The sequence below is a fragment of the Schistocerca gregaria genome, chromosome 6 (genome assembly GCF_023897955.1).
Source record: "Schistocerca gregaria isolate iqSchGreg1 chromosome 6, iqSchGreg1.2, whole genome shotgun sequence".
NCBI classification, from domain to species: Eukaryota; Metazoa; Arthropoda; class Insecta; order Orthoptera; family Acrididae; genus Schistocerca; species Schistocerca gregaria.
Genome location: NC_064925.1, coordinates 253,578,963 through 253,602,928, shown reverse-complemented (window position 1 = coordinate 253,602,928; position 23,966 = coordinate 253,578,963). Strand labels below are relative to the sequence as shown.

Here is a 23,966-nt window from a genome sequence, read left to right as displayed (position 1 = left end):
ATAGTAAGAAAAATTCTGCATTAAAAATAAATAAATAAATAAAATAAACCCCACACATATGACTCTGTCACAGCATTTACAGATTACTTAATTCTGAAGATATTTATAGAGGAGACATCACTGATGAAAATTTAACTCTTTCTTGATATATCCTTTTAGAACTTTTAAGTCCCTTACTCCTCTAAAACACACTAAAGTAAAATTAAACAGAAGTAGGGAAAAGGGATAACTGATATGTGGGATTGAAGGGCTATGCTGGGCCAGGAAGTGAAATGTGTGCCCAATTCAGAGTAGCCTACAGGTGAAACTGCACTATCACAACTTTGAACAAGGTTCAAGCCAGTCATAAAACCAGACTGCACAAAAAAACACAACACTCAAAAAATAAAGCAAAAGCAATCTGGAGTATTATTATTCAAGAAACTACTAAAAACATGTGAGGTGAATGGTGCTACGTTGCAACACAAAAGCTGACATACTGAAATAAAAATGTCATTCGAATTAAGTAATTACTGCCACACAGTGGTAACAAATACTATAAACTTATGCTAACAAGCAACAAAACAAAACAAAAATGTCATATTTGCTTCAACTTATATTGTTCATGTACACACACACACACACACACACACACACACACACACACACACACACACACGCTTAGGATCAAAAAATACAGCTTCTGGGGATATTACAAAAGTCATATGATAAGAACTAATAACTTTCTGGCTATGATAATATTTTAACAGACATAAAATCTTGAGTCTACTTGACAGAACCACCCATGGGATATATTTGCACTAACAACAGTAAATAACTTAGAGACGAAATGTCCTGTCAGGTTTAAATATGCATTGCCAACAAATGCATGAAATCACAAGGATGAGACTTGCCTCTAATTTCAGAATATGCATTCCAATCTTTCCAAAAACTTCTGAGAAATTGACCTATGATTGAATACTGACTCCTTTTCACAGCACTATTTTCTAAATGCCTTTATATTTGTTTCTTGTCAACAATTCTCTGGAAAAAAAAAAGTATTATATCAAAAATCAAATCCTGTCAGAGGTAAACAACGAATGCAATTCTGCCAATATATTTTGTGTCCTACTCAAGGTCGCCAAGTGTGAGAACCTTTGAGACTAACACAATATTGCATTAATGGTATCTCATTTGTACGGATGGAGTTAGATTCATAAAATGAATGGAAAGGCTGCAAAGACAAACTGTACTACACAAGTAAAATTAAGCTCATAAACATGTTATGTTCATAAAATGTCACCCCTCTACTTATGTATGGTACTGCAATTGTAACTTCTACCTAAACCTATTTATTTATTCATCCAGGGATCAGCTTACAACATTACAGGATTTGGAAAATCCAGGATGGAATAATAAGAATATTACAAAGAGGATAGATCGTTACTCAGCATATAGTTGAGATGTTCAACCACAGACAGGCACAACATAAAGACAGCTAAGCAAGCTAGCTTTCAGCTAAAAAGCCCTCTTCTGAAACAGACCCCCCCCTTCCCCCCCAAACCCACACACATAGATTTGTTGAAAGCTTTCATGTTTAACAGTCTCATGCACAAACAATATCTACACTTTGTTATAAGGGCAGATGATTGGAACCATCCCAGCATTTGGCTCAGATCTTCAAATGCCACAGAAAACCAAAAATCGGGATGACTGGATAGAGCCAACTCCACCTGATAACTTGTAATGGAAATTAAATGAGCGTTTGGCGTCACTGGCCGGGAGGCCCCTTATGGGGCAGGTCCGGCCGCCTTGGTGCAGGTCTTATTACATGCAACGCCACATCGGGCGACCTGCGTGCCGGATGGGGATGAAATGATGATGAAGACAACACAACAGCCAGTCCCTGAGCGCAGAAAATCCCCAACCCAGCCAGGAATTGAACCCAGGCCCGTACGACAGCAATCCATCATGCTTACCACTTAACTATCGGGGCAGACAACTTGTAATAGAAAAACACAGTTTTGCAATGCATCACTATAATCGTGTAATTACACATGAGAAATGCGAGGGCATGCCTCAAGGCTCTCGAGAGCTTGATGAATTTCTCAAAAAGTATGCCTCATGAGACTCTTGGGAATGGAAATATGCTTCTGACATCACGATTCCATGGCTATGTGATAGTCTGATGTCAACAATAGGCTTGGACAAATGTGGAATGATCAACAGGCTGAGAAATAAACAGATTTGTAGCCATCTGTTCATAGCAGATATTTTAAGTGCAACTTTGTGAGCCTACAATTCCAAACACCACACAAGGAATATTCATCATTTTTATCTGAACTGAATAATTTGTTTGGTGTGGGGAGAAGAGAGCTGCACTTAACTCCATACTTGTAATGCATACCGATGGCAATGGAGAGGAAGTCATGGACCTGAGAATATTTCACAGATTTCTCAGAAAATAAAGAACAGTGTCATATTTATTCCTAATACATGAGTTTTGAAAAGCCAAAATGTAAGTACCACGTTTCACTATTTGAAGAATTATCATATATTTCAAGGCAGTTGGGCATTAATTGCTGCCTAGTTCAGGTATGGCTAACAATGACGGTGTGTTATTCATATTCTGGAGGTGAACATTATTTTACCCCAACATTATGGTATAGAGTAGTTTGGTTTTCTTTGCGGTGGCATTATGTAATCACTTACTTATAAATATTTGCTTTACCTTCACATACAGTAACTGTAATATGTATTTGCATACCAACGTATTTTAGCTTTGGAATCATTTTGTCAACAAGAACACGTACTGCAAATTGTGAATGCGGCAACTAAACGGATTAAAATTTCATGTAAGATAAAAAGGAGAAATTTATGTAGAGGCCAAAATAAATTAAGATACAACGTTACTTGCATAATGCAGATAATAAGATCAAATACTATATTGACATTGTGGAATGGGAAACAGAACAACCAGTCAATGCTCAAGGTACCACAACAATTAAACTAAATGAAAATTCTGTGAAAGATATTTCATAAGTTGCAAGCATTTTTAACAGTCACTTTATAACTATAACAGCAAAAATAATATTAATTGGTTCAGTTAGAAAAGCGAGAGAAAATATTTTAAAAATGTTATTCCACAAAACTTTAAGCCAATTCAAATTAACACCAACATTCTTCCCTGAAATTAATAGAATTAAAAACATTCTAAAACACGAATACTCATGCAGTGTTGATAGAATTCCAAACAGAATTCTGAAAAGTTCTTCTGAATTAATAAGTTATGTTCTTCATGACATAATATGTAATGCATCATTGGCACAGTGACTTTTTCCAGACAGTATAAAATGTGCAATTGTTAAACATCTTTATAAGAGAGGTGACAATAAATACTTAAATAATCATCACCCAATTTCTGTACTGACACTTTTCCTCCAAAGTATTTCAAAAAGTGATTTACTCAAGAGCAGTCTCAAATTTAAATAAAAACCGATTGCTCAGCATATCACAGTTTGGATGCCAGTATGTGTGCTCACATCCCTGAAAGCTATTTATACATTCTTTCATCAAATATTATAAATCATAAATAATAAATATCGCCGGTTGGTATTTTTGTGATATTTCCAAGGTTTTGAGTGTGTGAATCACATTATGCTCATAGAAAGACTCAAATTTCATGGATTTTATACCTCTTGCAAAAGTGGTTTGAATCATACTTAACGGACTATAAAATGTCATGTTGAATAATTCAAACATTTCTGAAAGCCCACCCAGGAGACACCACCTTACTGTAGGCATCTTTAGTGCCAGGTGGGAGGCTTTGCATGTTTCAGTGCTGCTGAGGGCCACACTGTCAGTAGCACAGCTGTCGGCAGGGTCCACCAAGCAGGAGAAGCCTCAGTGCAGTCCTGACAAAGTGTGTTCCACAATTTGCAGAAAGAAAGGTTGTGTTTTTCTAAAGGAGCTCTGCTAAAAATTATTGGGCATGGGTACGGCAACTCGCACCCCGATGCTTCCTAACTTGAGGACTGGCCAGCACCGCCTTACATCTTCTGTTGTAAACTCTGAGCATACTTCAGAGACTGTTGTTAGGCACAATGTTGGAACATTGTTTCGGAGTATGGGGGCCTTGGCTTCACTGCTTCTACTGTGAGGAAGGTACAAGCCTCAATAAACAAAAAACCCTGGTTTGCTACAAGCTGATGAGGTAAAGCAGTATCTTACACGCAACTTCGGGGCACCCCCCCCCACCCCCCCCCTCCGCCACCAGTTGTACAACGCTTCCTCAGGATGTGGGGCTCTACGTGGACCAACATTGTTTCCCAAGTGACCAATGGGATTCCTGTGGAGAGGCCTAAACTCACATCTACTCCTGACAGAATGGATACAGTCATGTAGTACCTACACCCACCCAACAGAGTTCAGCTGATCAGTCCGCCCAAGTAATAGTCTCAAAATTATAGCAACAGGGCACTAGCCTGCCATAAAACTCCCTGTAATCAAGAGAGCAGGTGGAATCTTTCAAAAGGTCTCCACTTTATATATGCACAAGGCACTGGAGGGTATTGCTGGTTCCTTAAAAAGTGTTAAATGACTTTGTAATGGAGCACATCTAGTTGAAACAGCCACTGCAAATAGTAGAGAAGCTTTTGGGATGCTATGCCTTAGGTTATTTACCCTGTTGTGCTTGAGCTGCATAACACCCTTAATTTCTATAAAGGTGCAGTTACCTGCTCCAATATAATGAAGATGGATCCTAAGAAGTTACACAAAGAATGTAAAAATTTGGGTGTCATGGAAGTGCAGAATTATATGAAGAGAGTCAATGGCAGATCGGAAAAAAGTTCAGTATTTATTCTAACATTCAACAATTCGGAGTCAACTGAAGATTATCTTGCAGGCTACATCCCTGTCAAAATCTGAATATTCTTTCCCAACCGAATGTGATGTTTCAAAAGTCAAAGATTTGGTCATACCACTGTAACATATAATGGGAGGGTTACGTGTGGAAATTGTGGAGGCTCAGCTCATGAATCGGGTGATTCTTGTAAACGTTCTCTTAAGCGCATAAACTGCTATGGGGTCACATAGTATGGAGCAGGAAGTGTTTATAATGAGAAAAGGAAAATTCAGGAGCTGAAAGTTGAGACTCATACACTATGGGGAAGATAAAAAAGCATTCAGCGCTATGCAACAATCTCTTATGATAGCCTGTCCTGTGACGGAGTGACGAATGTTGCTCAGCAATCACAATCGGGCAAGCAACTTTGTGTAAATTCAAACACCATACCACTATTGAAAACATTTGTGCCTTCAGATACATGAGAGCACAAGTGAGTTGAGTGACAAAAGAACAGAAAACACATTGCTGGACATGTCGGGATACAGGGAAATTGCATAGTCGACAAATCAGCTAGAGAATCATATTGGGATCATGATGTTCACTGATGGGCCGTCCCCTTGCTCATCATCATCTCACAATCTGACAAATGAATCCGGCATCATGGAAAACAAACTGCAGTCACTCAAACTGACCAAACAGGCATGGTGGACTTTGTGCTAACATCAGCTATGGAAGGCAGTGCTCCTCACAAAAGAGCACATGGACATAGCCCTTCAACACAATAAAAAGCGTACAATGCTCCAAAATTTTGGGTGTGCATACTGATGAAAACTTGAAGTGGGAGAAGCATATCCCCGAGCTGCTCAATAAATTAAATTCAGCTCCTTTTGCTCTTTGAATAGTTGGTAGTTTTGGAAAAAACAAATCAAGTTCCTGACATATTCTGTATATTTCTGCTCTAGTTAGAGACAATCATTAGATTTACTCTTGGTATACAATACTTTTTTTTACAAATAACTTATTAAATAATGTAATGCCACATTGTTCACTCATATCTCACTATCAGTCACTGCACACACTATACACACATTGTTTCATTACAGTTCACTCACTGGAATAATTTTCTGGGGTAAATCATCACTAAGAAGCACTGAGCAGTAAGAATAATATGTGTTGTTCACCTGTGGTCATCCTGTACGCACCTCTTCAACAATTTAGGCATTTTAACTGCACCATCACAATACAGATATTACCCAGTTAAATTCATCATAAATTATCAATCACAATTTGAGAATAGTGATCTCAGTACCTCAACCCTAGAGGAAAATTGACCCTTATTACCTGTTATTAGAACTGTCAGTGGCTCAGAAAGAAGTTCACATGAAGCACAATTTTTTTTTTTGTTATCAAACCAATTCCATAAAACATGTAACAGGTAAAAAAGCAAGTTTCCAACCTAACTTAAAATCATGTCCCCAGGACAAATCTTTGTATTCTATGGACAACATTTTATTTAAAAAAAACTGCACTTTTTAAGTGTAGCTGCAGGAGCAGGAATAAAAAAATATGTTCATTATTGTTAACACTAATAATGTTCACAGATCCTGTAAACTTACTCATTCCATATCATTTCAATAAAAGAATCATTCACATGATCTGTGGAACATGTAACTAACTACATTCTATAGTATATTTTCCACATGAAGTACACAAAATATTTACAAATTAGGCACAAAGCTGAAATTCCTAAACACAGGATGGGGTAGGGCAAGGCAAACACAGAAGGGCAAAAACAGAAGAGCATCATTTGTCATTTGAGTGGCTACATTTATTTCACCACCACATAATACCATGAATAAATAAATACAATGATAACACACAACTATGGGCAACAGCTTAAGGCTAATTAGTTGCTTAACAAATGGTTTTATCTCAAAAAAAAACCGCAAAACACTCAGTCAGAATAAACATAAAACAGTAAAAAATAAAAAAAGCTTCTTTACTTACAAATCAGAAGCTGTTCAAAGGGCAACAGCAAAGATATAAGAAAAGGTCACTTAGAGTCTTCAAAGTACTTTTGGAAAACTAATTATTATTATTATTATTTAAATTAAACACTCTCTTAACACATAAGAGGACAAACATTCTGCTAAAATCAGCATAAAATCAACTGAAAATTTTATCAAGTACCAACCAGCAAAATAGGTTAAGGGTGTCCACACATAAGGCAACTGCAATCCCAATTTAGGGTCAAATCAGTAATTATGATAAAATGATTTGGAATAATTTGCATTAACATAATAATCAAGACAGTACCTTGTGCCTAAGCAAGTCCAGAAAAATCTTGGCTACCTGAAATTCAAAACATCGGCAATACAGGCATATTCCAAAGGAGATGCACAACTTTAAATAAAATTCAAATCAAACAATGGAAAATCCAAGATGGAATGTAACAATATTATGAAAAGGAAAGTTGCTACTCACCATATAGCGGAGATGCTGATTTCAGGATAGGCACAACAAAAGGACTATCACAAATAAGCTTTTGGCCAGTATGGGAATATTCAAAAATAGACTACACACACACACACACACACACACACACACACACACACACACACACACACAAACACACACACGCGCGACTGCAGTCTCTGGAAACTGTCACCACATTATGAGCAGCAGCACCAGTGCATGATGGGAGTGACGACAGGGTAGGGTTAAGGAGGAGGCTGGGGAGGGGAGGGGCAGGGATTGTAGGGTAGGGGTGGGGAGCAGTGAAGTGCTGCTGGGGAGGATGCAGGGATGAGGTAGAGAGAGGGTAGAGCAGCTATGTGCAGTCGGGAGGTAAGATGAAGGGCAGCTGAAGGGTGGGGGTGGGGGAGGAGGTAGCGGAGAAGGAGAGAAGTAAAAAGACTGTGCGTGATGGTGGAATGAGGGCTGTGTAGTGCTGGAATGGGAACAGGGAAAGGGCTGGGTGGTTGAGGACACTGACTAATGAAGGTAGAAGTGAGAATGGTTACGGGAATGTAGGATACATTGCAGGGAAAGTTCCCACCTGCACAATTCAGAAAAGCTGGTGTTGGTGGGAAGGATCCATATGGCACAGGCTGTGAAGCAGTCATTGAAATGAAGGGAGTCATGTTTGGCAGCATGTTCAGCAACAGGGTAGTCCACTTGTTTCTTGGCCACAGTTTGTCGATGGCCACTCATGGAGACAGACAGCTTGTTGGTCGTCATGCCCACATAGAATGCAGCACAGTGGTTGCAGCTGAGCTTTTAGATCAAATGACTCCTTTCATAGGTAGCCCCGCCTTTGATGGTATAGGTGATGTTTGTGACTGTACTGGTGGAGGTGTGGTGGGAGAATGTATGGAACAGGTCTATTACAATGACGCTCTCTGTGGTACACAGAAATCCCCAATTAATGCACAATTACATAACCAGCCAAATATTTGACTGATAAAAACTGTAAATAATAAGAAATAACAGAGGCTCAAACAAATATTTCAGTAAGCCACAAAGCACAGGTAATAGAGGTGGGAGTAGCGTAGTGTGAAAAATACTCACCATTAATGCATGATACGGCAGATATTTGATAATCTTGGAAATATCCAGTGTGTCTCCTAGAACCCAGAACTGCATGGTATGGAGTATCAAGGTGGGACAAATCAGCGGGTGCGGACACGATGCTGTACTCAATTAAATGTCATAACTCCAACTTCACCAATTACACCAAGTCTTGACATAAACAGAGCTAATGGCCAATTGACCCACTATTTCCGGAACTCGGCCTGTGATGCCCTCTAGTCTGCTGTCACTCACTGCCTGGCTCTTACTGCCCTGTCAACACTGCTCAAGGACTACCTTAGGACTCGCTCTGCGGGAGATAATCAGCAACAATAGATTTGCACTGCCAATAGAAGTGCCAGTGAATAATGCCCAGAATCAAGGCATGCAAAATAGTCTGTGGGGCCCCACTGCTCAACCTCGCCCACTCAAACCTCGCCCACTCAAACCAAAAGACACCCCCCCCCCCTCCCGCCCTCTTCCAGGTTTGGAGGGAAAAGGGGAGAGGCTAATTAGTCTGTTTCCCTGACTCACATGAATCTTTTAAGTTCTACCAGTAGTCAGATTCCAAACAAGTGAGTTGACAGGACTAACGATCTTATCAATGGAGCAAGGATCCACAAAATGAGGGGCTACTTTCCCAGTAATTCCACAATGCTGTCCTCTGACCATGTTATAGTTCTGATCGAAAACCTAATCCCACACATTCCGGTTGTCTGCCTCAATTATAACGTCTCCCCCAATCACGATGGACTAAGTCAGTATTCCTTCTAGCCCTATCCCAGTTCTGTTTAACCACGTCAGGGGTGATACATTCAGGCAAAAGGTCTTTATATTCCACAGGTTGGCAAGGGAAGAATTAAGGAGGTAGATAAACATAAGAGCCCCTGGAACCAGCTTACAGGCCTCATGCTATGCTGAATTAAAGGCAAAATTGATCTAAGGGAGAGAAATATCCCACTCGATCTGAGCCTTCACTTGATAAATGATTAAAGCTTAAGGCATTACGATCGCTGTTAACCCTTTCAGAAGGTGGGCTGAGGATAATAGGGGGGTGGCAGTAATATGCTTAATGGCATTACTACAAAAAAAACCCTTGAACTCACTAGAAACAATGGCAGGAGGATTAGTGCTCAAAGAGCCTCAGGTGGTCCAAGCCAAGAAAACATATTAGTAAGATGACGAGTAGTGAGTGAAGCAGTGACTCCTCTGCTCAGAAGTAAGCAGACAAACTAGGAAAACCATCCACTACTGCCAGAATATAACAATTCCCTGCCTTAGTCCGGGGAAGGGACCCCCATAATCAATAAATAATTTAACCACTGAGCACTGTTCCTGTTAAGATAGCGATACCCCCTTGTGTGAAGTGGCATTGGGTTTACACATTTTACACAGTTCACAGTCATCGATTTAACGACGAATGTCCTAAAAAACAACAAATGTCCTAATATAAGGAAGGGAAGGTAAGATGACAGTGCATCTTAGCAAGGGTCTTATGAAGGTCCAAATGACCACCCAGCAATGTGGCATGAAAATAATGAAAGCTGGAAAACACCAATTTGATGGGTAAACAAATGTTAGCCTCAGCTAATTTACCAACCCCACAACACAAAATACCATTTCTCCAAAAATAACTGGGAACAACCTTCACAGCCAACACACACTTCCTAATATGTCCAAAATAGGATCCTGATCCTGTTTCGCCTCGAGATCCCCAGTGGTGAATTGACCAACAATGAACAGCCTTTGGTTCCTGAGTGTCGTAATCAAACATCAGCAACCTGATTATCGGAGCCTCTAATATGATGCACTCTGAAACAGAAGGCATATATACGAACGGCCCACATGCAATCCTGCCAGCCTTCCTATGGCATGCCAAGACCCAACTCAAGGCTTGGTTGTTGGTCTCCAAGCCAAATTCTCTATGCTTCAGATAGAATTTATATTTGGTTCAAATGGCTCTGAGTGTTATGGGACTTAACATCTTAGGTCATCAGTCCCCTAGAACTTAGAACTACTTAAACCTAACTAACCTAAGGACACCACACACATCCATGCCTGAGGCAGGATTCGAACCTGCGACCGTAGCGGTCGCGCTGTTCCAGACTGTAGCGCCTAGAACCGCTCAGCCACCCTGGCCGGCAAATTTATATTTCTCAAGACTAAATAAGACAGCCAATAAACTGAGCACTTAAGTTCAGGACCTGCTAATCTCCTCGAGGCAAACTCTAAATGACACATTTCACCTAAATCTTCCTCTAAAAGTACAGCAGCGCATCAACTTCGGCATTGGAAGCATCATGGAAGCATCAGCCTGCACTATAAATCTCTTTCCAAAGTCCAGAATAGCCAATACAGGTGGGTTGCCCATGGCAGTCGTAAGTTCACCAAAGACAGATTGCTGGCTCTCTCCCCAAACAAAGTTTCCCCCCTTCTTATGCAGATCATTAAGGGGAGCAACAAGTTAGGTGAAATAGGTGCAAAAAGTTCCGAAAATAATTGGCCATACAAATGGATCTGCCCACCCCTTTTTTCTTCTTTGTGGGAGGAAATTTTCTCAAATCAGATGTCTATTCTTGATCAACCCTAATACCATTCTTCGAATCCAGGCGACCCAAGGGTCATTCCATGTCAAGTGTCCCAGTTTAGAAGTTCTCAAATCAGATGTCTATTCTTGATCAACCCTAATACCATTCTTCGAATCCAGGCGACCCAAGGGTCATTCCATGTCAAGTGTCCCAGTTTAGAAGTTCTCAAATCAGATGTCTATTCTTGATCAACCCTAATACCATTCTTCGAATCCAGGCGACCCAAGGGTCATTCCATGTCAAGTGTCCCAGTTTAGAAGATGATCCCAACTCGACCATCTTCAATTTTGATGAAATTTGTACAGGGCGTACCTGAGGGCCCCATATGAACTTATGCAAAGTTTCAGGCTCACCTGTAACATGGTTGAGGCGCTAGAGCCATTTTATGAAGACCACTTTTACAGAGACTGAAAAGTGGTGAAGTAATTGTCAAATTTGACATTCCACTGTTTCTGGGTATAGAGGTACAACTTTGTGTGCTCTACATACAAATGTTGCAAGTAGAGTTCAGAAAGCTATGCATTTGGCATAATCTCAGTTCAAAGTGGGCAACAAATTATGTCACGAGAAATTTGCCCCATAGTTTTAACAAGGCGTAAGTAGTGGAGACGTGTGCTATGGACCTGGTCTTTTGCCAAACTACTATCTGTCTGGGTGTTTAGTACATCACAAATTTTGGCCTGGCGTGTGTGCTTAATTACTGTGCTACCATCCTGCAAATTTGCTAAAAAACATAAATGTATAAAAATATACCCAAGTTCAAAGTCATGTATCTCAAAGTGGACACCTACCACATTACATTCATTAACACCATTCAACAGAGCATATTTCATTTTATTAGAAAAACTTATTTTCATTTTGGTGTCTCTTTGGGTAAGGTGCAAAAAATTTGCCTAAACTATTGACTTTTTTGGGAATTCCTAAAATTATTGCACTGGTCCATGGTGGCTATGCCACTACCTATCTCAAGACTGGTAACCTCATTACCAAGGGGCCACGCCGGATAGCCATGCAAAATCAGCCACGGGTGGGTTTCATTACTGCAGGTTCTCAAGCCTGAAAGCCTAGCAGGTTCCCAGGCTGGAATGCGAATATCTAGCAGTTTCCCAAGTCTGAATATGGGTATCTAGCAGGTTCCCAAGCCCTTTTTTGGTCTCTCTGTGGTTCCCAAGCCGTAATACAGAATTCTTCAATTGTTAAATGTTTTAAATTTTTTGATGATGTCCAAAACTATTGCTTCCGGCAAACTGTATTGATGCCCCATCATTGAAGCAACTGGGAATGGTGTGACTGCAATTATCTGTTGTTCTGGGATCCAGCATATGTCTCTTCTAGTAGGCCAATGAAATGATTGAGCAGCTCCACAAGGATGCATGAAATTAATCAAGGCATCTTTTTCTTCACATGAAACTTCACAGGTATTTCCTACCCGCCATTTTCCATCATAAACGCAAGCAACATACTGGCCAGGCTGTAGTTCATTAATGGCAACATGTTTAGTAGCAACTTTAGCATGTCGGTTAACATTTGCTATAAAGGACAATGTATCTTTGATACACTGTGAATCATAAGTCACTTTTCATCAATTGGCACCAAATGGTGATGGTCTCGTGTACCAGACACTGTACATCTGCCCTCAAAAACGTTTCTCTTGATCAATTGTTGCATCTTCAATAATTTCGTTTTTAATATAAATAAATTCAATGCCCTGAACATTTTTTGCAATATTCAAACAGATCAGTTGGTGTTAAGATTTGGTTGTCAATTGGGTGTTAAAGGCCCGCTCTTGCCGTTGAACCCTTAACTGTGCCCCCAATTCTGTCACATGATGATTTCCCATGTCTTGTTCAGAAAAAATTCCATTCTGCAGTAAAGCCAAAATCTTTTTGATGATGGCAAAGATTTAGGAAGCTCTTAAAATTTTTGTACTGCGCTGCAGAACTGTTGCTAAAATAATGAATATGCTTAATTTCTTTAAAAATGCACTTATGGGATTTGGTCAAGTACGTTAAAAAACACATGCACTGCAACTGTGTCATGTCGGATGCAATCACTGATTGTGCAGTAGCTGACACTCTTTAGGTCTTCATTACCTTTGTAGTAAATGACAAATTGATGTATTGTAGCTTGACTATTTTCCCAATGGAATCCCTGCACTGGGTATGGACAATAAAGAAGTAATTTTCTGCAAAATTCATTAATATAATCAATTTCCTGGTTTGAGACCTTCTTCAGTGAACTGCCAAATGCTTGCTCTCATGCTTTGCAATGCAGTGGTGAGTCGAAAGGGCCAACAGTTTTGTAACTAATAGTTCAATGAATTCTTCAACTGTCATTTCTCTGGCTTCAAGTGTATCTCTATCAGTGTGGGTCCACTGTTTGAACTGAACTGTATCCTCAGGATCAATATCTGTAAAAGCGCTTTCCGAATATTCATTTAGAGCTTCTGTTCCTTGACATACTTCACAGCGATGACGCATGCAATCCTTTGTTTCCAAATTATAGGCAATTTTGCTCAGTAAAATTTTGTAATCTTCTTTTATTGGGGTATGTGCGACCATTAGTTTCATATTTTGATGTATTGTGCAGACACAAACTGAATGTGAACCAGCTGTGCTACAGTCACTCTCCACTTTAGCCTTAATTCACAAAATTTGGAAAATCCAATTTCCGATCAATTTTTATTGTGGTACACAACAAACATTTCTTTTAAGTTGCTCAGTAATAAATATTTCTGTTTTTTAACCTTTTCTCCATCTATCCGAACAGTAATACAGTCCTTTGTTCCTGGACAAATCCGACTAAACTCTTCATCATAAAAATGTTCTATGACTCTTGCCTTCACACCCTCAGAAAGCTGCTTCCCACATTCACCTTCAGGCTGTGCCAATATTCCCTGTTCAGCTTTTAACTTTCTAGCCTTCCTTACCATTCTTTCTGAAACACAAAATTCTTACATAACACAAAATTCTTACATAGTCTTTTTGATAGACCAGCTTTGGGGAACTACGGTCAAAATTTGAATTTTCTCGTTATTATTTGATATATGTAATTTTTCTTGCAATTCTTGGATCAGCTCAATGTCATCTGAGCAAGTCAAGCATTGCTTGCTTGTGGATGGTTGCTCCAATTCACTGGGATCAAGTCCTCCTACTTCTGCAATTTTCTTGTAATTCCACCTTCAACTTGATGGATTTTGTGCTCTGCGTATCCTTATGTACCCCTTGCACCAATTCGTTGAAATTTTAATGGTGACATTCCAACAGATGTTAAGCTTGTATTCAAATTGTGACCAAATTTAGTCTCATCATCTTCATCTGACTGATACGTAATGTCCATTTGTGAATATTTCAGTGTATCAAATTCTTTTCTACAGGAAGGGCACATTTTTTTGGCAGTTTAATATCAGACATGGTTATCCTTTCTAGTAGGTTGATTGAGCGCAAGCTTTTCCGTGCAGTGTGGTTTTTCTTGCCAAATGGGTTGCAGCATGATCTTTGCAAAAATTCAAATCTTTTTAGGAGTAAAGCTTCATGATGGAACCATAGTTGAGCATTTTCAGTAGAGTGTAAACCACTCCGTCTAGTAAGTAATTCTTGTTCTTCTAAGGAAAGTCGCTACAGCTTTCAGTCCTTTTAAGGCACTGTATGTCGTTAAATGCTGTGGGAAATCAGTATTTCCAAAACTGCATACATTAACTTGATCTTGTTCTTCCATTTTAGCAACAACCTGATATGGTTCAGACACTAAAATCAAATTGCCGAGTCCTAAATAAAGAAAAGAAATAAAATTAATAAGCATTCAGCTTCCCAAAAATTATTTAGCAGTCTCTAGTACTATCACAAACAGGTTTAAAATTAGAGAATAAACAGCAAAATGAATATTTAAACAATGAAGACATAATCAACAAAATTCCAAATTTTATATGACATTTTTGCACCTTACCCAAAGAGACACCAAAATGAAAATAAGTTTTCTAATAGAATGAAATGTGCTCTGTTGAATGGTGTTAATGAATGTAATATGGTAGGTGTCCATTTTGAGATACACGACTTTGAACATGGGTATATTTTGATAAATTTATGTTTTTTAGCAAATTTACAGGATGATATCACAGTAATTAAACACACAAGCCAGACCAAAATTTGTGATATACTAAACACCCAGACAGGCAGTAGTTTGGCAAAAGACCAGGTCCATAGCGCACTTTCTCTACTACGTATGCCTCGTTAAACTATGGGGCAAATTTCTCGTGACATGTTTTGTTGCCCACTTTGAACTGAGATTATGCCAAATGCACTGCTTTCTGAGCTCTACTTGCAACATTTGTGTGTAGAGCACACCAAGTTGTACCACTACACTCAAAAGCAAGAGTCTAGCTCTTTTACATTAGGAACAGTGGAATGCCAAACTTGACGATTTCTTCACTACTTTTCGGTCTCTGTAAAAGTGGTAAAAGTGGTCTTCATGAAAATGGCTCTAGCACCTCAACCAAATTACAGGTGAGCCTGAAACTTTGCATAAGTTCATGTACGGCCCTCAAGTACATCCTGTAGAAATTTCATCAAAATTGAAGATGGTCGAGCTGGGAGACCTAGGACACTTCACGTGGAATGGCCCACCAAGAAAGAGATCTTCTGCCTAGCAAGAGTAAACTTCAACGGTTTGACAGTTAGTCCAGCAGACTGGACCTTTAACAATACCTGCTCCAGGTGAGAAAGATATTCATGAAAAGAATGGCTATAGACCACCAAGGCATCAAGATAATTATACACATGACTCGTGATCTAGAAGTTGTGGAAGAACGAGAGCCCCAGTAGCCAAGCCAAATTGTACCCAAAAAATTCATACAGATTCCAATCTGTAAAAAAGGCAGTAATGTGCTTAGACTCCTTGCTTAGTGGGATCTGATAGTGAGCTTAATTTAAATTGAGTACAGTAAAATACCACCCACCAACAAACCAGGTGAAACAATTATGGAGGTCAGGAAGGGGAACTGACTCCCAAATAACCTTCTTATTAAGGGCTTGGTAATCGACTAACAGCCTATAATCCTCACCTTGCCCCTTAGGAATGAAAACTGTAGGTGAAGCATATGGGGACGTTGATAGTCTAATAACCTCATGTGTAAACTTAGGAAAAAATAGTCTACGGTCACGAAAGCAATTCGACACTGAAGATTGCATGATAATTGGTTTTGCGACAGTACGACCATACAGAGAAAGCTGAAAGCTGAAAATTAGACATCGTGACACAGGCACAGGAGCGGGGAGGGGGGGGGGGGGGGGGGACAACACGTCAATAACACAAGGTACACTGTCTCATATTAAACATCATCGTAAATAGATGTTTTGCTTCTTCTACATAAGTACTCTTTGGAAGAATAATCGATTATACCAGTTTTGGCACATCTATCATTTCTGATATTTTGCCCTAGGCTTCTGTAAAGTGACTTCGGCATATTTTATCTGCAATATGATTATTTCTGGTGCATGATTCTAAGCAATCACACACATTTTGAACATATGTATAGCAGGATAATGGTGTGTCTTCAGTTGTCTTAAGAGTACCGTTAAAGAAACACATTTTGGTATTTGTGGCAGCATTCTTAGTATTGCTATCCTGTTGTTTTCATCGACATATTACATAGTGGCAATGCACCAAATGGTCTGTGGCACGGAATACTTCAGGTATAACTGTTCCCCAACCCAAATTTAATTTTCAGCATTCATGTCTGTACACCTTCAGTATAGGTTATCCGTTGTATCACTCATCATTCCGTTAGTGAATTCCAGTGCATTTTACATCCCCACACAGGCACTACATGCGCATGTTGTTAAGTTAATGAAATAAGGGTTAACTGAGAACTTTACAGCTTCAATACAGGAAAAAAGCATTGTTTTCATTAAGAGCTGCATAACCATATTCTTAAATTATTTATTTTATTCTTTCTTTACTGACCATAGACAAAAATCTGTTTAGTACTAGGTTTAGGCTATTGTTATTTCTTTTTGTAAACAAACTGTTATTTCCACTGTACCTTAGAGCACACGTTCTGGCAGATCAACTCAAAGTGTTTGAATTTAAAACTAACATTTATGTGTGCAACTGAAATTCATGACTATTCATTTTGCCATGGGTAACAACCACATTTGAGGCCACAACAGCTGCTACATGACTTAATCTGGTACCTGCACTTCCAGGGAATAGTTAATACATGAACTTACATACACAGTCAATAGAAAACAGCACAGATTCTTTTGTGTCTTGATTCATAGTACCTGCTGGATCAAAAATGGAGTCTGTACTTTTGGACATGACACCACAAGATGATATGGCCAATTATTTCTTTCAGTGCAGATGCATCCATACTCAAAACACTTACGGGAATCGACGAAATGCTGTGAGTAATGAGGATAATGGGCAAGGGGCACTACGTTATGTGTGAGGATAAGTTGAGAATTTGGATCTGATGGGAGTTGTGCTAGGGTAGTCCATGCAGTTACAATGACATTGCATCCAGATGGCTTAGTGGTCAGCGTATCTAGGTAGTAAGCAGGAGACATGGATTAGAATCCCAGTTGGGCACAAATTTTCGACTTTCCCTGTTGATTTCAATCAATACCTGCTTGCAGCCAGTGTCTGTAATTCCTTTGTCTCTTAATTTTTAATGGCTGCTGGATCAAAAATGGTGTTTGTGTGAAAGAACAGACACCAATATATGCAAAACTGTAAAGTACGTTGTGATAGCCTCAGGAAACTGAGTAAACAGCTTTAGGACGTTTGTTGCTAAAAAAAAAGGTAAATGAAATTATACTTTTCCATGACAGTGCAAGGCTCACAAGTCTGAAAACTCAAGAGGGGCTCTCAACACTTATTAGAACTGTTCTTCCTCATCCACCTCACAGCTCTGATCTCGCACCTTCCATCTTGCATCTTCCACCTGTTTGTCCCAATGAAGGATACACTCTGCAGGAAGTAGTATGTGTATGATGATGAGGTTATTGATGCAGCAAATGTTGGTTCCGATGTCGATCAATAGAGTGGTATCATGCAGCCATACAGGACCTCCCAGTAAGGTAGTGTAAGACCATCACACAGAATGGGGTTATGTTGAAAAATTGAGTTTTGTAGCCAAAAGGACAAGGAATAATAATGGTGTAGTGGAGTCCTGGATTAAACCAACCTGCCTTTGGAAGAAGAAGAAGTAAAATAACTTCTGCACACCCCTCGTAGTAGTCAGTGTTGATTCATTCCCTCTTGTTCTCTCAGATGTTCTGTACATTCCGATTTTTAATAAGATGGAAGATATCTCTTAACCTAACTTTTGCTTTTAATACTGAGCAAAGCAAAAATTATGTTGATGTTCCATCTAGCATGAACAAACTGCCATCTGACAGAGATGTTCCTGTTCTTTCAATTGAGGTGACGTGACCTCAATTGTTACAAACTGTAGATGCATATTAAAGGCATTTACATAAAAAAATGGATTTTTGGATTATAGCGTACAGCAATTAATCTCTGAAAATAAGATTCAACACTATTGTTGGCAGTGTAATATCTTCACAACAAATTACTCCTAGAGCTTCTGACTCCATACGACAAGACACTGGAATGTACACTTTTGCGCGGAATACACTCTACTATAGACCAGATACAGTTTCTGTCTATTGTGCCGTATATATATCCCCACACAGACAGGCACCCCGGTAGAAGACTGCTAACCTGCTTACAGCAAATAATATGGGTTGTCTGGACATAGTTCATACTCATATGGAAAAATGCATGAACCTGCATATCTTATCTGCCGTAGGACCTACTACATGTGTTACAGACTTCCATACAAAAGTAACTGGAGTAAATACTGAACATGTTGTCCCACAGTTTTCATCCATATCCTACTGTGTGAATTACCACACTACTTCATTTACATGTCTCCTTTAAATCTTTAATAGCATTTGCCGATATACAGTTGTGATGCTTGTACAGTGTGATCTGGAGGCAGGCCAAGAAAAATATGATCAGCACAGACTGCCCAATGAAATATTTTGTGCCATCCAAGTGAGTAGCATAATTTGCACTTTTTTTGTTTCAAAATCAGAAACTTCTTTTTCAATACTCTACTGATAACAGTAAATCACAATCTAGTCAACTGTGCAATGGAAGTAAAAACAAACCTGTAATCTCAGTGTAGTTCAATATGGTCCTCCGTGTCTCCAGCTCTGAACAGGATAATGCGGCTTTTGTACACAGTATAGTCTAGGGGACTTCAATGGAAAAATGGGTAAAGAGGATATGTTCATCCCCACTATAGGAAAACATAGCAAGCACTCGACCACAAACGAAAATGGATTAAAAATGATCAACTTTGCACTGTCAAAGAATATGAGAATTTGCTCGACGATGTTCTCTCACAAAGATATGCACAAAGATATACACATCGTGTTCTCCAAATGGCAAAACAGTAAATCAGATTGACCATGTTATGACAGATCAACATTTCACTTCATTTAAAAGAGATGCCAGCATGGACAGAGGAGCTGAAATTGGCTCAGATCATTTCCTAGTGGTACGAAAGATGAAAATCAAGATGATTGGGAATCAACAACCAAAAGCCACACCAAAACCTAATTTAGACATTGAATGACTGAAGGAACTGTCTGTTAAATAAGCCTATGGGATTGACATAAATAACCGATCTACAGCATTGCAAGAAGCTGATGAGGAAAATAGTGTCGAGAAGGCTTAGGAAAGAATAAAGACTGTAGCAACAGATGCAGCAGAAAAAAAAAACATTGGGCAAGAAAAAGAAAATGAAGAAACAGAAATAGTTCAACAAAAAGTGCCAGAGAGCAGTAGAAAGGAGGAAAGAAGCCAGGCTGCTGTGGCTGCATAATAAGGAAAGCGAGGACAGGCGAGAGACCTTCAAGGCGGTTAGAAGATAAACAGCAAGAGTTCTACAAACACAGAAAAGGAAATATCTAACTGGAGTACTAGAATCTATAGAAGTGGAAAGCAGGAATGGAAACTCAAAGAAGTTGTTTCAGTATACAAAGAAAAGTAAGAGAGCTTATTGAAGTGAAAACCTATGCATAAAAGATAAAAATCAAAATATGCTAACGCAGCTGGAAGATATCCAAGAAAGATGGAAAGAGTATTTCTCAGAAATGTTAAATTACACTGATCCGCACATAACCTTCAATTACGCAACGTCTCAGAGTGACAGCATTAATAATGACGAATGTAGAATCACAGAACAGGAAGTGGTCCACACCATTCAAAAATTCAGAAACAACAAGGCAGCAGATGAGGACCAAATACCAGCAGAGATGTTAAAATAGGACGGAAGCAAATTACACTAAGACATTTATAACCTTATCACAAGGATCTGGAAAACTGAAACACTGCCGGAAGATTGGAAAACACAAATAATTTGTCCAATACACAAGAAAGGAAATAGAATGAAATGTGGAAATTACAGAATAATCAGTTTACTGAACATAACATACAAAATCCTCTCAATGATCATTCTGGCAAAACTTAAACCTTATGCAGAAAGCATTATTCAAGATTACCAGGCTGGATTTCAAACAAACCGTTCCACAACTGATAATTTGTTTACTATATGACAGATCTTTGAGAAATACTGGGAATTTAACAAAAACATCCACTGTCTCTTCATTGACTTCCAGCAAGCCTACAACAGCCTCCACAGAAGTAGCCTCTACAACACATTACGAGAATTTAGTACACCCAGTAAAATCATTAGGATGATACAACTGGTCACGGATGGCTCCCAGGCAGCAGTGAAGTTAAGAAGATCCATGTTTCCCACCTTTCCAATTAAAACAGGCTTACAACAGGGAGATGCTCTTTCATGTGTCCTCTCCAACCTTGTGTTAGAGTAAGTTGTTTGGGAGAGTAATTTACATCTTTACAATGGTCTCCGATTTGAACACAGTGAAGTAAAACTCCTGACTTATGCAGATGATATAGTGTTGCTGAGTGAAACTGAAGAAGAACTGAAAGACACGTACAGATCTCTCGGGCACAGTGCCAGCAAAATGGGGCTTTTGATTAACCAAGAGAAAACAGAACATATGGAAACAGGTTGAGTCATAAACCCAAATCCTTACTTTGAAATTGACCAGCATCCTAAATTCAGAAAAGTTCACCATTTTAAATACCTTGGATCATGTTTCAACAGTAAAAATATCATAGCAATGGATATAAATGAAAGAATAGCCTCAGGCTCAAGATGTCTGTACTCACTAAACAACCCACTCAAAAGTAAAGCTTTGTCAATCACCACAAAGATGAAGATATGCAACACTATCATTTACCCCATAGTACTGTACGGTTATGAAAGCTGTACGCTTACAAAGAATGAAAGAGAAAAACTGATGTGTTTGAAAGAAAAGTAATGAGAAGGATCTGGCGACCTGTGTTTGAGAATGGTGTATGGAGAATTCGAAAGAACAACGAAATTTATCAGTTAATGAAGCAACCCTCTATCATCCAGAAATTAAAAAGTAGGAGACCGCATTGGGCTGGACATGTGGCAAGATTTGGAAAACAACAGAATCACTAAAAAAGCATTTGAAGGAACTCTCCTGGCAACAAGACGGAAAGATGACATAGAGAAGGGCATCGCATCATTAGGAATAGAGTCTGCGAGAGAAAGAACGCAGTGGAAGCAGATCATTGGCGCAGCGCATGGTCTACAGGACCTGTGATTGCTAAGGCTAGTTTCATGTGTGTTTGTAGGATGCCTCTTGTCACTATCAGAGGTAATTTGAGGGATATGCAGTATTGTGACACAATCCTCCAACATACTGTCCGACCCTAAATGGTTCAAATGGCGCTGAGCACTATGGGACTTAACTTCTAAGGTCGTCAGTCCCCTAGGCCTTACAACTACTTAAACCTAACTAACCTAAGGACATCACACACATCCATGCCCGAGGCAGGATTCGAACCTGCGACTGTAGTGGTCGCGAGGTTCCAGACTGTAGTGCCTAGAACCGCTCGGCCACCGCGGATGGCGTCCGGCCCTAAAGTCAACATTTGGTAATGGGTTGGTCTTTCAAGACAATGACATCCATGCGGTGAACACTTCCTTTCAGGAGGCAGTAATCAGCCATATAGAATGGATTTTCATCTCCTGACATAAATTTTATTAAATATACTTGGTGACCTCAGGATGACTGCTGTTGAGGACTAATACAGGCTTAAGCACCAAAATCTTGACCACCTTGAGAAGTGCATGAATACTATTAAAATTTCTTGTGTTCCTACCTGTGTTTGGATTGGCGGCTCATTGCGTAAGCGCTAAACCAAAAATCCATAGAACTGGTTTCTGATCCCCAGCTAGTCCTAGGATTTCTTCAGTCACTAATCACTTCTTTCATCTGAAACAAGATGAGTGTTGTTGCTGTTAACTTACTCTATGATGATCACAAATTATGACATTCTTCCAATCACAACTGCATCACTTCAGAAATTAAATGCACTTGATATATTGTTTTTCTTAAGACCCAAGAACGTTACAACTGATAGAGACTCGAGTAGAAATCAGCTGTGTTACCTTGTGGTCACTTAAGATTCAAAGCAAGAATAAAATGAACTTTTCTGAATTAGATTTGTAAAAAAGAAAGGGCAACCCACAGGAATTTCAATGCCTAATTTGATTCCTTTATTTTATTTACCTAGACTTTTACATAAGGATATTAATCATTTACAATTTTCTACGTATCCTAACTAACAGGATACACCGAAAGTGTATAAATTTCTCTGAGAAGCTCCAGTACACAACAAAAGGTAACGATCTGGGATTTGGCACTTTAGTTTTTTAATTATCCTGGAAGCCCATCGAAATTGGAATCGACAGTACAATTGCCAGCAACAATTATAAACAGAAAATTATGGAGTATTGTATTTTTGACAACCCCAAAATACAAGGCATTTATTAATTCCTGGGAGAAGGTATGAACCAAAGAGAGGGCTTTGTCCTATTAGCAACACACTGAACAGACTTAATTAAAAATATTCTTAAACTTCATAACAATGAGGGATTGAATTAACAGTGGCTATTCATAAGTGAAGCTGTCCTCAACCTAAAGGTTGGTTTACATCAAGGTGTTTCATTAAATATAGTTCATTTCCTGATTGGCTCTGACCTTTCACCTGACTTACTCAGACTGGTATTCAGGATCCTCAAGTACATTGTAGACTCCAAACCATGGTACAATTAGTTTTTTTAAAAAAATCATCACTGTCAACTGTGAAAGAATAACAGAAAAAACAACATAACCTGCAGGAGATTGCTCTTTATATGTCAACTGTGGATTAATTAATACGGCAATCATCAAAATAATATAATTTTTTGTTAACATGGTTCATTCCGCTAGAGAATTAACATTTTTCTACACAGCAACTTTGTCTTGAAAACATCGGTAAAATTACGTATAAATCATGTTTCCACACGTGGTAACTGGTTCGGTAGGCAAACAGAAGGTGAGAAAGAATGAAAACCAATTACGGACCATTCAAGTTCGTCATATGTAATGATTATGATACGGAGAGCTATTCGAAGACCACTTTCCTTAACTCAGTTCCAATGAATTTTCGTAACAAATGCCTTTATCCGCAATGAGAATTCATTAGTACTGTTATCATAATTTTGGGTGAGAAAAATAAAAGACGTCTTTTTGCGTGTAAAATGCATGACCCTTTTCCTATGCAATGCGAGTACCATGTCCTTAGCCTACAAACAAGTAGCCCTCAAATTTCTCAAAATTGTGACCTTACCTACGGAATTCGAAAGGACGTCTCAAGCTGTGTAAATTCTTGTTTCTCCAAACAACACTACTCCACAACTGCACTAAAAACGAAGTTTTAGACACTGCACGAACGTCCAACCCACGCCGCAACTCAACAGCGAGTCGCGTCCTGCGTTATCTGTTGTTGCGCAACAGTAT

At 39.1% G+C, this 23,966-nt stretch overlaps 1 protein-coding gene and 1 long non-coding RNA gene across 3 annotated transcripts in view; one reads left to right on the top strand and one right to left on the bottom strand.

Moving 5' to 3' along the window:
* The window catches only part of LOC126278170 (ribonuclease Oy), a 58,416-nt gene that overhangs the window by 3,084 nt on the left and 31,366 nt on the right, over positions 1–23,966 (top strand). The gene's annotated exons all lie outside the window — the stretch shown is intronic.
* On the bottom strand, positions 615–23,966 carry LOC126278171 (uncharacterized). The gene is made up of 3 exons (XR_007550672.1): positions 23,797–23,966; positions 22,285–22,397; positions 615–1,023 (listed from the first exon to the last, which is right to left on the bottom strand). It is a non-coding gene; the product is annotated as an uncharacterized LOC126278171 (long non-coding RNA).